Genomic DNA, 14,767 nt, shown 5'->3' with positions numbered 1-14,767 from the left:
TTGACCCGTCCAGGACCTGGTGTGGTGGGAGAGCTAAGCAGCCCAAATGGCTAGCACAGCGACTGGTTATATATTGGAGAAGGTGAACGCTGTTACGTAATGACCGTGGGTATTATTTAAAACAAATCATATTACACAGACATGGGCATAACTAGAAGTCACCCGGCCCCAGTCCACCTTGTGTGAGCTTTTAATGCCCAGTGATGTATTTCCACTCGGTAGTTTCAATCTGGTTGTGTTTAGTAGACAAACACCAGCCCCGCACTGACCACACTAGAGTCTGAATACCATGGTTGGGGGTGGTGGTTCATGAGACCTTGGTTGTACATTCAACAGTAATGTCTAATGCCCTGACATGGTCTGGATTTACTGCCTTATGTCGGGTACACACTATACAAAATTTCTCCGCGTGTGATATCCTTAACGATTTTAGCAACAATTAAAAAAATAAAGTCCCGATCAGCATGCAGATTCCTGTATTCCCACTGAACATGTTTTACACCATTTACCTTCAGATCTGTGCTCTTCATCTGTCATAACCATCGGTTGAAAAGATCCTGACTCTGCATACTGCATAGAGATCTATGGACACTGCCGGTCCTGAGTGCAGACACACTGCAGAATTGGAACGGCATCGTACCATCGTTGAACGAGATTTTTAGTCCGATTTAAAAATAAAAGCATGCAATACGATGTGGATTGGAACGATAGCCACTCATCATTGCAGTGTACACACTAATGTGATATCGGGCTGAACGGTCGTTTGTAGTTTGATTGGCCGGATAATCAGCTGAAACAACTGTAGCGTGTACCCAGTCTTTCTTGGCAATCACCAGACACACCCAGTGATATGGCAATGATTCCCACTTCCTGACCTATTCCTGGATTCAGTCTATCCCAGGAAATAAGTGCATCCTACAAGGTCCATTAAACACTGTGCCCTGCGCCCCTTCCAGACTCTTGCCTGCACCAACTGCTGTTTGTCCTGTGCCATGCCTCTAAACTTCACAAAACCCCTAACGGCCACTGCTCTGGCCCATTGGCTATCTCCGATTTCTCCCTGCCAGAATCCTTGTATTTGCAACTCTGTTGTTCTGGTCTTCGGCACCCTGTTAAAAGACCCTTAAAAGACTGTTAAAAACTATCCATTCCTGACATACCACTCCAGTCCGAGGACTACCCAACCCCTGTCAATCTTAATTTCCGCTATGTGATATTCAAATATTCTACACTTTATCACGTCTCCTTCTCCAAACCTAACATAATCCCAGGCTAGCCAGCCAGAGTGCTGATTATAGATGGAATGTGGGGGGGGGGGGGGGCTGTCTCTTTTATCATTAAAAAAAACAGTAATGACATTGAAGCAACACTAATGTTTTCATACCTTTATTAAATAAACAATTGCATGCAAAATGTTTTAAAATAAAACAAACTTTCCTCTTCCATCTTGTTGTTTGACTGTTCCTCCTTTAATGTTTTCCAAAGCAAAACTTTGAAACTTTAAACACAAGAGTGATGTACCCGCTAACAGTTTGCAGCAAAGCACAACAAATACATTGTGTTATCACTGTTGCCCAGGTCGCAGTAACGCCCCTTTCAAACTGCACTTTATAAAAAAAAAAGCAGGGATCAGCTCACTGCAAACCCTCTGCGTTCTTAAGCATTGTCAGGCTTCACCTCAACAAGAGCAGAAGAAAAGGTTCCACTGTTCCTCTATGCCTTGTTAGGTCTATCATCTTTTTTAATTAATAGTGTTATTTTGAAGCCGTCTGAACTGTGTCATTTCCATTATCAAAAAACCAATGGCATTAATGAATAATTTTCATTTCTGATCCTTGATATCATTCTAGTTGATCTTCTGTTTCCCAAGCCGGCGAGTGATAGCATCGTTTTCTGCCTGCGATCAAACTTAATTTGGACTCTGATTATATTATGCTGTTGCGACTGAAGTGTCAATTTTTGTCAGGCAATTAGAAGCTATAACCTGTGAAGTTAAGTTTGATAGGCATTGTACTGTAATTGGATTGTTACAGTAATAGGATGGAATGTTCTTTTTCCCCCCTGACTACTTTCATTGCTAATACTTTGCTAGTACGAACAAAGGACTCTTTATACCATGCAACTTTAGGGCATCGGAGAACACAAAGGGGTCTTGCGGGTTTATTCTGAATGGATCGTTTGAAAATAGTGATCTTTAAACTAATTAGGATTTTGATACCATGTCAACGTTTACCAGCGGTGATGTTAATGGTATCTTTTCAATCGGTGAAATTACATTCACTTATAGGCGCAAAAAAAAATGGCAAACGGGAAAAGATTTAATCATAATATTGAATCCTAGAGTATGGCGGGAGAAAATTTGAAATTAATTGAAAGACTAAAAATAATAGGACAGTACATATGTGTATGTATTTATTTATTCATATTACACAACTGGTCTCTTCACATAGATGTGAATAGAGTATGAAATATATTATAGAGTACAAGTACAATGATATAGAAAATAATGGGCAATAAGATATGAGCAGCACAGTGGCTTAGTGGTTAACACTTCTGCCTCACAGCGCATGGGTCATGGGTTCAATTCTTGATTATGAACTTATCTGTGTGGAGTTTGTATGCTCTCCCCGTATTTGCGTGGGTTTTCTCTGGGTGCTTGGGTTTCCTCCCACACTCCAAAAACAAACTGGTAGGTTAATTGGCTGTCATCAAATTGACCCTAGTCTGTGTGTGTTAGGGAATTTAGACTGTAAGCTCCAATGGGGCAGGGACTGATGTGAGTTCTCTGTACAGCGCTGCGGAATTAGGGGCTCTATATAAATAGCTGCTGATGATTGCACTGAACAGCTAACAATCATCCTTATCTGGCAACTGTCCTCCTTGGGATCAATGTTTTATCGGAGATCAGATACACCAAAGGTTTATACATTTATGCAGATTTAAGATCTGATTCATCTTCGAATGCAATGTCAACGCAAGTTGCGTTTAAAAAACACGCACGTAAGTAGTACGCACGTACGCCCATATTCAAATAGAAGCGGATCTCAGGATACATTTCCAATTGAATTTGGGTATAAGTGCACACTGTCTATACGTTACTTTCCGTCTTTATACAAACAGTACACGCGAAATTAAAAAAAATATTCGTAAAAGAAATTAGCAGCTCATAATACTATAGTCATTAATAAAATATGTGTTTTAAAAACTTTATTGTTTTACATTAAATGCATAATTCAGGACATTGATAATGCATACTGTACAGAAAATGTGTTTTTAACCCCCAAGGTGCAAAGTTTGCAGTGTTATTAGCATCGTAGAATTGATAGCGATTTTTTTTATACTATACCACATAGAAAAAGAGTGGGTTTAAATATCAATGCATTTTTCATAAACAAGTCTTAATGCATAAATGACACAGTTTTTACTGTCCGGATATGATAGATACAAGTACACGAAAAATAGTTTAAACTAAAAAACATGTATAATAGGAAGGAATAAACGTTTAGAAGATGTCACAGAAAATCTTTCTGTGTCCCCCCTATTTGCGTTATTAAATGTTCTAAACTTGCAGTGAAGTCCGTAGAAAAGGATTTTGTACACGGTTCTGAAAGAAATAGTAGAAAATCATAAAGTCCCGTTAGAACGCGTGCAAACAACATATTTTATAAAAGAAATTAACGACTCACAATACTACAATCATTGATAAAAATGTGTATTAAAAATATATTTTTTTTACATTTTTTGTTATATGAAATACATAAATCAGGATGCTCTAAAGGTTACAAGGTTGAAACTAATTAAATACAAACTAATTTAAGATTTGATTTAGATTGGCTTACATTTAAAACGGTATTTCAACTTCAGATTAATTTATTGGTTTAAGCAAGCAACTTCGGTCCCTCTAACCCTATAATGATATAACCAGGAAGAATTGTTTATTTCCTTTCTGCCTGATGATATAAAGAAATGTCTGAGAACACATAGAGAAATTTGACCTATAACTTAACTGTATTGACTGCTAAAAAACGCAAATTTGCGCTAAAACCTTAGCAAACCAATCAGATATTTGCTTACATTGTCAAACCTGCACTAGACTGCAGAAATGGTGATCATTTTCGTGGAGATTTGAGCCATATCAGTAAATAACCAACAAACGCCTTTAGTGGAAGTCGTAGTAGTGCATCCACAAACTAGTAGAAGTCACTAGAAGGTGGACAGCGCCTTTAAACCTCATGTCGCTTCACTTCTAAATTATTCTTCATGTGTCTGTTATATCGATCTCTAACGCTACAAAAACTCTGTGCTGTCTCAGTTCTCCAAATTGCAGAACTATTATGTCTACTTTTCAAAATGTACTTCCACTTATGTTTAACAAACATAAAACAGAATTGTGTCCACAATGTTTATTGACCGAGTTTATTGTTTGGCTTCATTTCTGGATTTGTATAGTGAGATATGTTTAATGTTATTTATTTTACCCATAAATGTTTTTCTATAAAATCTGAGATGTATAATATTCAAAATAACATTTGGCTGATTCCAATGAACTGAGTTGAATTGTGGGATAATACACAATTGGATTCAACAATTATTTGCCAGCTTAATGCGGCACAACCACCGCTGAAAATGTTTTCTTAAGGTGACCTCTCCCCTAGGTGAAGCCCCCAGAGCTGCTACATGTACCATCTTTCCTATATGTAATGCTGCATCTGTAATACATATGCGATAAAGCAGTAAATATCAATAACACACTGACACTTGGGGTCCTAGAACAATGACACAATGACACTTGGGGTCCTAGAACAATGACACAATGACACTTTGGGTCCCAGAACAATGATACAATGACACTTAGGGTCCTAAAACATTGATACACTGACACTTAGGGGGGTATTCAATTGTTAGCGAGACGGGTGAAAATCCTGCGCTCGAAAAATATTAACGTTAATACGGAAATTACACTCTGAATTTCAGCTCGCAGCTTCCTGAGCTGCGAGCTGAAATCCAGCGAGTAAATTACCGTATTAACGGTATTTACGCGCAAATTACCGTATTAACGGTAATATTTTTTCGAGCGCGGGATTTTCACCCATCTCGCTAACAATTGAATACCCCCCTTAGGGTCCTAGAACAATGACACACTGACACTTAGGGTTCTAGAACAATGACACACTGACACTTAGTGTCCTAGAACAATGACACACTGACAGTGTCCTAGAACAATGACACAATGACACTTAGGGTCATAGAACAATGAAACACTGACACTTTGGGTCCCAGAACAATGACACAATGACACGTAGGGTCCTAGAACAATGATATACTGACACTTAGGGTTCTAGAACAATGACACACTGACACTTAGGGTTCTAGAACAATGACACACTGACACTTAGGGTTCTAGAACAATGACACACTGACACTTAGGGTTCTAGAACAATGACACACATGGTCTAGAACAATGACACACTGACACTTAGGGTTCTAGAACAATGATACACTGACACTTAGGGATCTAGAACAGTGATACACTGACACTTGGGGTCCCAGGATAATGACACACTGACACTTGGGGTCCCAGGATAATGACACACTGACACTAGAGAGTCCCAGGATAATGACACACTGACACTTGGGGTCCCAGAACAATGACACACTGACACTAGGGAGTCCCAGAACAATGACACACTGACACTTGGGGTCCCAGAACAATGACACACTGACACTTGGGGTCCCAGAACAATGACACACTGACACTTGGGGTCCCTGAACAATGACACACTGACACTTGGGGTCCCAGAACAATGACACACTGACACTTGGGGTCCCAGAACAATGACACACTGACACTAGAGAGTCCCAGGATAATGACACACTGACACTTGAATCCAGACAACAAACTATAGTAAAATGAAAAGAGAGAAATATAATAATGTCACTGTTTACATAATCACCCTGATAACACCGGATTTGTCATCTATATCACAGTTGTCTCATCACAGAAAACTATCACTTTTTAAAAAAGAATCTGAGGGATTTGAAATATTACTTTTCTCCACAGCATAAAATGATCTTTTTTACCAGCTGGGGCAGAATTACATGCCAGGAAATCATACGTAATATAACCCATCTATAAGCTACTAAGGGGGTGTTTGTGTATGAATCTTTATGGTAGATAAGGATTTATTAAAGTTTAACAAAATGACAGACAACGATGTTATTATAAAGCGTTGGCTTTTATCTCTGCAAATATTGTGCTTGTCGAGTGATTCATGTAATCTGAATATCGATGTGTGTTATAATTACATATATATTTATGACATGAACAGCTAGATGTTGGAGCTAAGATTTTATAGGTCTCTGAAAATTCAGGATCAATAGATGTTTATTTGCTTAAGAACAATGTACGATGGTCGTTTCGAAATGCCGCAGTTTTGTGACCAGGAGATTCCAGCGTTGTAGAACAATGACACGGTCAACGATCAGTCCGTGTAACATGAATGGGGCATAATGTAGCCCGGTCACTCCATAATGATTCCACTGTCCAATTGCTGTTTGCTGATTAAGAATATCATTATTTTAGTATACCTTCCAACAATTAGAATCCCGAAAGTGGGACATTATAAGCCCTGCCCCCTTCTGACCAAGCCCAGCCCACAAACTGGCATAATTAGCCAAATCTCCACCCTCTTTCCTGTTATGCCCCACCCCTTTTGTGTCCCTGGTAATGGAGATGTCGATCCGAAATTGGGACCATTGGGAGGTAAGACTTAGAACGCTGCGTGCTTCCTGGTTTAAGATCTAAAATGCTCATCTGAGTTGGAAGCAGGGACACCAAGAGGGATTTGTGCCCAAGTACAGCAACTTCTTGGGGTCCCTTCCACAGTCCCGGAAGGGGTTTGGCCTCAACATGTTTGTGGCACCTCCCACTACAGAGATACCGGACAGTACCCGTTCAAATACCCCGCCCTTCTCGGCACCCCTGGTTTGAGCATAATGAGGAAATAAGTGATATGTTGTGTACAATTCAAAATAGATTAATTTAAATGTAAAAAAAAGCAATAGCCCAAATTCATTTAAGCTATTTGTGTGTTTAAGGAAAACCCTTAACCGTTCTTCCCTCCATGCTGTTTTTCCTTTGCAGCTACTGCCCCTGTTACCAACGTCTTCTGCCGACTGACCAGTGAATTGGCCAATGAGATTATAGGCGGTGTTTAGTACAATCCTGTTGGCGTTACGCTGTAAGTCATCTGACTTAGTCCGGGCCAATTATATTGTTAAGAGGTATGAACAATCGGAGTTGGTGTCAAGTTATCTTTCTGAATCTAGTACACATGCTAAAAATGTCATTATGCAGACTATTTACTCATAAAAATGTTGCATCTCCTAGATACATTTTTCCTGCTCCAATAAACCCCTTTACCGCTGTGCAATTGTCTAATGTCTGGTGGACTATCTCCTTATCTCTGTCCTTGTTGTGCGCTGTACAAGCTAACTGTTGTGTGACTTTTGTAAAAACTATCATTTAAAAGCATAATAATTTTTACTAACAGGATCTGAGCACAGTAACATCAGTATCATCTCAGAGATAAAAACTTAGATATTGCAATTCAATTTCCTGGCATTTTCACCGATACTAGATTTATAAATGTCCCTCCTTATGTCATGCAGGGGCAGACGCAGGGTTTCCACAACACGCAGCCAGTGGGCGTGACCAGCATGCATAGGGGCGTGGCTATAATTTTAGACAGTGCTTGGCTGCTCTCCAACTCTTCCTATCCCCATAATATACATGGGCAATGCTGCGTGCACTACTGTTAGGTGCACGCAGCTCTCCCCTTTCAAACAGAGCTGTGTGACGCGGGGGCAGGGTCCAGCCACCTCAATTATACAGTTCCCTAGGCTTGGAGGGGGTTTCCAGGCACTAGGAAACCCCCTTCGGTTTACCTATGTCATGATTGTAATCAGGATCAAAGCATAGCCCCCGGACACCCCCGGCAATGCTATGGGTCTCATCTTCCCACGTACACTTAGAGCACATGACTGATTGACAAGTGAAAGGTACGTAGTGCTTTGACCTGATTTCACCTTTTTCCATCTCATGTACAGGCAAAATCAGGACACAAAGTTGACAAATCTACCCATATTGGTGGTATAAACGGAGACATGCAAGGTTGCAAATATTCCGTTTTCTAAATTCACTACATCAATTAAATCTAATTTCTGAATGATTGCAGATGCCGTGGGTTACTGTACATTTGAGGTTTTCTTTATATTAAATACCCTAAAATTAACATTCTAATTTGAAAATCATCTTAAAAATACCTTCAGATGTTTTTTGTTTTATATATGGGAATAATTATAGCAAAATCTATGGCAAAAAGGGTTACGTTGTTTCCTTTATTGTCACCCTGTAAGAAAGATGAATATCAATATTAAATGCTTCTGGCAATAATAGAATTCATAAAAGTACGCACACTGTTTCATGACGACACAAGGACACTCAGTTTAACCCTATCTGTGTCCGCCAATCTAGACTGTAAGCTCTTAAGACCAGTAATTTTATGGGTTTTAATTAGAGATGAGCGGGCTCGGATTCCGCTAATTCGAGCCCATCCGAACAGTGCGGATCCGAACGGGATCCGAGCACTGTTCGGATATTTCCGGCGGGCAAAAAATTGAAAACGAGGCTCTGTCGTCCAAGTCTCGTGTCGAATCTCGCGAGGGGTGGGAGGGAGGGCCCAGAACAATTCCATCTTGTACCTCTTTTTTTGGCATTATGTGCTCAAGCTACCTCGGTGCAACCTTTTGGCCTAAAAACAATATTGTGAGGTGTTCAGAATAGACTGGAAATTAGTGGAAATGATTGTTATTGAATGTTATTGAGGTTAATAATAGCGTAGGAGTGAAAAAAAACCCCACAAAACTGGTTTTTAGCACTTTTTATGCTTTTTTAAAAATAAATCAGAACCAAAACCTTTCGTCGGATGTTTTGGCAAAACAAATCAGAACCCAAAACCTCAAGCTAATCAGAACCCAAAACCTCAAGCTAATCAGAACCCAAAACCCCAAACCCAAAACACTAAAAGTGGCCGGTGCACACCCTTAGTTTTAATGTGATTATGTCAATGTGTTATTCGTATTTATTTTAGTTTTTCACTTTTACTTTGTCATTTTCAACATTTTGTTGTAGGTTCGGCGCTGCGGAACCCTTGTGGTATCTTATTAATATAAGACAATAATAATGTGTATAGAGCAGGTATAGAGGAACGGAATGGGACCATTTGTGAGCACCCACATCTCCCTCTCTCCTTGTTCAGCTGTCCTGTGTTGATAAAACACGTATTTTAGTGATTGTAAAGAGGGTTGAGGTCAGTTAACCTCTCCAGACTGCACATGGCAATCAGACTCCGTCCCTGGCACAAATCCAGGCTTAAATTAGGTGAAATAACCTGAGTGACACCTTCCTTCTTATAAGAGACACCTGCAAGCTGGGTGATCACTTTAGGGAAACCTCTGAGCTATAGAGCTAGATACCAAAATAATATCTCATTAAGAATGAAGGCAGACACACAACGTATACACTGCAATATAATATACCAGTGCAAAACGCAGATCAAATGAAATAGAGACATTCTGTTACATTGTAGCAAGTTCATAAAACCATACTGAATGGAACACAGGTTTTCTCTCAACCCGGAGGATTCTGGGTAACTTTGACATGACATGACTTCATCACATGCTTGTTCCCTCTTCTCACATTATAGATGCAGACGATCAAATCGCCAGCGCTTCGGTTTCCTTGATAATCCACAATGTCGGGCGAATAGTTTTCATTTTGGCGAATCAGTACATAAATCCTTTTTTTTTTTACAAGTCAAAACAGAAAAGTCATTTAGGAAGATGTTTTAAAGGTCAAAAATAAGTTTATGTGCTAATTTTTTTATTTTTTTTTAAATAAAATTTTTGGCTAAAAAAAAAAAGTAACTTTTTAACAGATAATTCTGTTCCGAATTATTATTAAACATTATTTGTTTTCAGGGAGATCTTCATAAACTGAGTCGGTACCCCAGAGAACCCAATTTTGCTGACATGTTTTGCTCCTATATCTTTATAGGGGTAAGATGCAGTTGTTGATTATTCTAATTGATTCGCAGAGGGTAGAATGTTGTTTATCTGGATTTCCAATATAGACACAAAGTAGTGTTTGAAATAATGAAAGGAAACGATGTTATGAAATGACCCAGATGTGTCCTGTGTGCAGTAAGTGTAGATCTTTCCCTACTTGTTCTTGGCTGTTTGTGTGCGACTGTAAATTGTTATATCTTAGATTGTCGGGAACTATCTCTCTTTCAGATCTACATCACACATAAGCAGCCAGATTAAAAACCCCCTTTCTCTACATTTCACAGATGCTTACAGGCAGTATAGGAAGTCTTTGATGCCGTACTTCAGAGAACATGCATCCTGGCTTGTTCATTTCTGTGACAGTATGTTAAACGCAACAGTATTTATGCCCAAATGTTGCTGGGGCTTCATCCTCCAATGAACAAGTTATTTGCCAATGTCCATTAAAGAGAAGGGTAATGTACAACATATAAAATAACCCTTTAATGATTTTATACCTGAGATGAGCAAAGTTGTGGCTAAATTTTGTGTCAATCGAAAGTTTGCGGTAGAACAAAGGCTAACATTTCTAGAGATACAAACTTCCAGTTTTGAATAGCAAATCTGGAAGGCAAACCGAGGGGGGGTTTCCTAGTGTCTGAAAACCCCTCCCAGCAAGGGGCACTGTATGCTTGAGGTGGCTTGCCCTGTGTATATGATGGGGATAGGAATTGCCTGTGTATATGAAGTGGATAGGAAGAGTTGGAGAGCAGCCAAGCACTGTCTAAAACTATAGCCACGCCCCCATGCATGCTGGTCACGCCCACTGGTGGCATAGCATGGAAACCCTTCTCTAGAAATCCTGCTTTTGCCCCCTGCTATTGCTTCATCAATGGCCACTTCACACTGTATCTGTGATGTTACAGAATTTATAGTATATGAATAGAGGTGGACTAATGATTAGACATTTATTCTGCTGCCTGGTGGGGTTGAGGTAGGACTGGGAAGGTTTAACTTCAAAGTCTACTGGTGAAAAGAATTCCGCACCCAATTGTGGAATTAAGTAAACATGTGGCAGAAATGTTTTTTATTGCATTCAAAGATTGGATCGCCAAAACGTCACACCTCTGTGAAACGACCCGATCTGCCAGGAAAGTTAGCGTGAAAGTTCACTTTAGTCATAATATATATTGATATTTCTATCATCCCCTTTATCAGATGGCAAATGTGCTCAGTCAACTCACATCACTGAGTACATTCTGCAAGAAAAGAAGCAATGCTCGTGTCAGTGGTAATGAAGGAAAAAAAAATATTGTCGATGCATCTTCCTCCAACGTATGTAGAATATATATTTTTTTATAATGGGTGACAAACATTTGTGCACATTGCACAGTACTCTGTGTTTGCTGAGTCTGGTGACCCAACCTTGCAAAATAAAATGCTATTCGACAACCTATGTTCAGAAACTGCTTGTGAAGTTGTATCAAGCTGTGATGAGGAAGAGGAAACAGACACACAACTACAAGCAGTTTCTATTCAGCAAGCACACGATAACCATTATCAAAAATTGTTGTTCCACTAGCTCTATCTGAGAAGAGGAAAGCACTCCAGACAGTTGACCCTACCTTGCCATTTAACATTGTAAAGGAATGTTTAATTTATTATAAGCTACATGAAAGTGATAGCGTAATACCAGAAAGGGCTGACACCACTACAAGCCAAAATTCATCAGTTTGAAATTTCGCCGTGATTTGCCAATTTTTAGCCCAAAATTTGTCTAAATTTCTGGGACTTCATATTAAGGTTGGGTTGCACAGTGGCTTAGTGGTTAGCACTTCTGCCTCACTGTGCTGGGGTCATGAGTTCAATTCCCAACCATGGCCTTATCTGTGTGGAGTTTGTATGTTATCCCCATGTTTGCGTGGGTTTCCTCCGGGTGCTCTGGTTTCCTCCCCACACTCCCAAAAACATACAAATAGGTTAATTGGCTGCTAACAAACAGACCCTAGTCTGTGTGTGTGTGTGTGTGTGTGTTAGAGAATTTAGACTGCAAGCTCCAATGGGGCAGGGATTGATGTGAGTGAGTTCTCTGTACAGTGCTGCGGAATTAGGGGCGCTATATAAATAGATGATGATGATGATCTTTGTGTATTATGACTGCCCTTTATTCACTGCTATGTGATGAAGAATTATTGCTATTTTTTAAATAAATCTCAACAGCGCTGACTTATCACCTCTTAAATGATCAAGGTGCACTATAGTTAAAATGCTCATTGCCGGTTAAATCTAACACTTTTATTTTCAGATTAAGTCAGATTTTATTTTCCCCTGTAATATGTCCCATTCAAATGGCGCAGATCACTGTATATTTTCCCTCGTAAAACACATAATATAATAACGGTACAGCGTGAATATAGCAAAGTACATCTATCTGTTTCAACATCTTTGAAAAATGTGGAAATCTCAACACTTTAGCATATACTTTTAGAATGACTATTTATGGAAAATTATTCAAAAAATCCACCCTTTAATCTATCTCTAAAACAATTTTCCTTGCTCTTAAAATGTTTTAAAGTACCACTTACTGCTATCGCATATGACACCAAGGAAGTGATTTATAATTGGATAAATGCTCCATTACTAAATAGTGGTATTACTGTTCCATTTTCTCACGTCAAAACCGTATAATACCCCTTTTTATCAGTCTTGATGATATATTTAAGTTACGTGTTCACAAGAAAAGCCAAAAGTGATTCCCCTGTACATCAGTGGCGGATATTGCTTACATTAGAAGTCCTTGCGATAAGGTCTAGTTATAACATTTGTATCAATACTATCTATCGGTGTAAGCCATATGTATAAGACATATAAATGTATTGACTTAAAACTTGTTTTTTCAGAACTTCATAATTCTTCTTTTACGGATACTCTTCTTAACTATTTGTGTTAGCAGTTTTCTAATTATTGGAGTAACCCGCACGCAAATTGCGTTTAAAAAGAAGAGCACAGGACTTGCGCCCGTATTCAAATCCAAGCGGACTTCAATATATACGTTTCCATGTTAGGCTCCGCCTAAGCGTTGCTTGCTGTATGTAGACAGGCAGGGCAGGATATGCACAAGTACATATATGCAATATAATCGCTCATCAGAACGCATGTGGAAAACAAAAATTATAAAAGAAATTATCAACTCATAATACTATAATCTTTAATAAAATGCATTTAAATTTATTTTTTTTTAAATTAAATACATAAATTAGGATGTTCTTAATGCGCACTGTACATACAATGCGGTTTTCACCCCCTGGGCGCAAAGTATGTATAGATAAATAGTCTGCTGGTCTAGCGTTCCTCGATTAGGGAAACGAGTTAGGGATAATGCCAAAGACCCTTAAGGGTTTTTTTTCTCACTATTTAAAATCGCTTGTGCTATCACATTACTGATACGTAGTTTTGTAAGGGTCCTAGAACTGGTAGAGATTTTTTATAGTGTATCACATAAAAGAGAGAGAGTTTAAATATCAACACATATTTTAAGTCTTAGGGCCTGAGTCATTAAGGAGAGCAAAGCATACAAAAATGAGTAACTTTGCATCTGGGCAAAACCATGTTGCATTGGAGGGGGAGGTAAATTTAAAATGTGGGGACAGATTTATAGTCTGGGTAGGGTGTGTCCTAGGATTAACTTTAAATTTCAGTGTAAAAATAAAGCTATCAAGTATTTGTGAGCTACATGAAAAAGCAGCCAGTATTTAACGTATGTGCAAAATAATAAACTAAATTGCACCCCTTGTATTGTAACATGGTTAGTCCAGGTGCAAAGTTACTCTTTTGCCTTAGTTTCCTTACTGAATCGGACCCACATTATTTTGCAAATACATTAAAATGTCACTAAAGTAAAATTCCACATTCAAAGTTAGACAAACTGTGCCGCTCTCTCTTACCTGATCTTGCAGCGTAGACTACCTGATGGTCTCTCTTGCTTGTTCTTGAAGCGTTGTTGTCAGTTGGCTTCTGAAAACTTGGAGTCCTGTATTGAAAATGTGGAAAAATGCAAAAATGTTAACAAACACTGAATGATTCAAACACAACACTCCGTTATGACCAAATATAAAACAACCCCCTAGTACGGGCATATATAGACAATAAAATATAATTATTTATAATCATGTACTACATCTACCAACCCCTGACAGTCAGTTAATTAACCCCACCCAGCCCTTAGCCAATTAATAATTTTGATGCACCTGCAGCCTATTCTCCCCCCCCCCCCCCGCGGCCAATTAATAATATTAAATATTGATTCCCCGGCAGCTTATCCCTCCCCCCCTCAATCATGATCTCCACCCTACCCCCCCGTAGAGAATGATAATTAAGGCCACGCAGCCTAATCAACACCCCTTTTCCCCCGCGAGTCATGATCTCCACCCCCTCAGCCGTTTTCACTTTAACTTACCTTGAGGACTCCCTCTAAAATCGCTGTCGCCCCACCCCTGACCCAGCTCCCCAGGCTGTAGCCCGATCTGCCTACTGGTTGATCAAGCCCTGCGTACATTTGTGCCACAAATATTGATGCCTTTAAGCATAACAAAATTGGCACAAGTCTATTATTCATTTGTTTTTTTTCTTTATCTTTAAAAAATTGAACACTCTTGAATAT

The 14,767-nt window shown here is 39.1% G+C and overlaps 1 long non-coding RNA gene across 1 annotated transcript in view; it reads right to left on the bottom strand.

The window, feature by feature from the left end:
• Positions 1–3,488: 3,488 nt before the first annotated feature.
• The window catches only part of LOC142108738 (uncharacterized), a 44,731-nt gene continuing 33,452 nt past the window's right edge, over positions 3,489–14,767 (bottom strand). The window contains exons 4-5 of the long non-coding RNA XR_012680219.1: positions 14,052–14,137; positions 3,489–3,604 (exon numbers count right to left, since the gene is read on the bottom strand). This is a non-coding gene — a long non-coding RNA (uncharacterized LOC142108738). The remainder of the gene's footprint in view (positions 3,605–14,051; positions 14,138–14,767) is intronic.

The sequence above is a fragment of the Mixophyes fleayi genome, chromosome 12 (genome assembly GCF_038048845.1).
Source record: "Mixophyes fleayi isolate aMixFle1 chromosome 12, aMixFle1.hap1, whole genome shotgun sequence".
Lineage (NCBI taxonomy): Eukaryota > Metazoa > Chordata > Amphibia > Anura > Limnodynastidae > Mixophyes > Mixophyes fleayi.
Note: the sequence above shows the minus strand (reverse complement) of the source record. Positions and strands in the feature narration are given on the sequence as shown.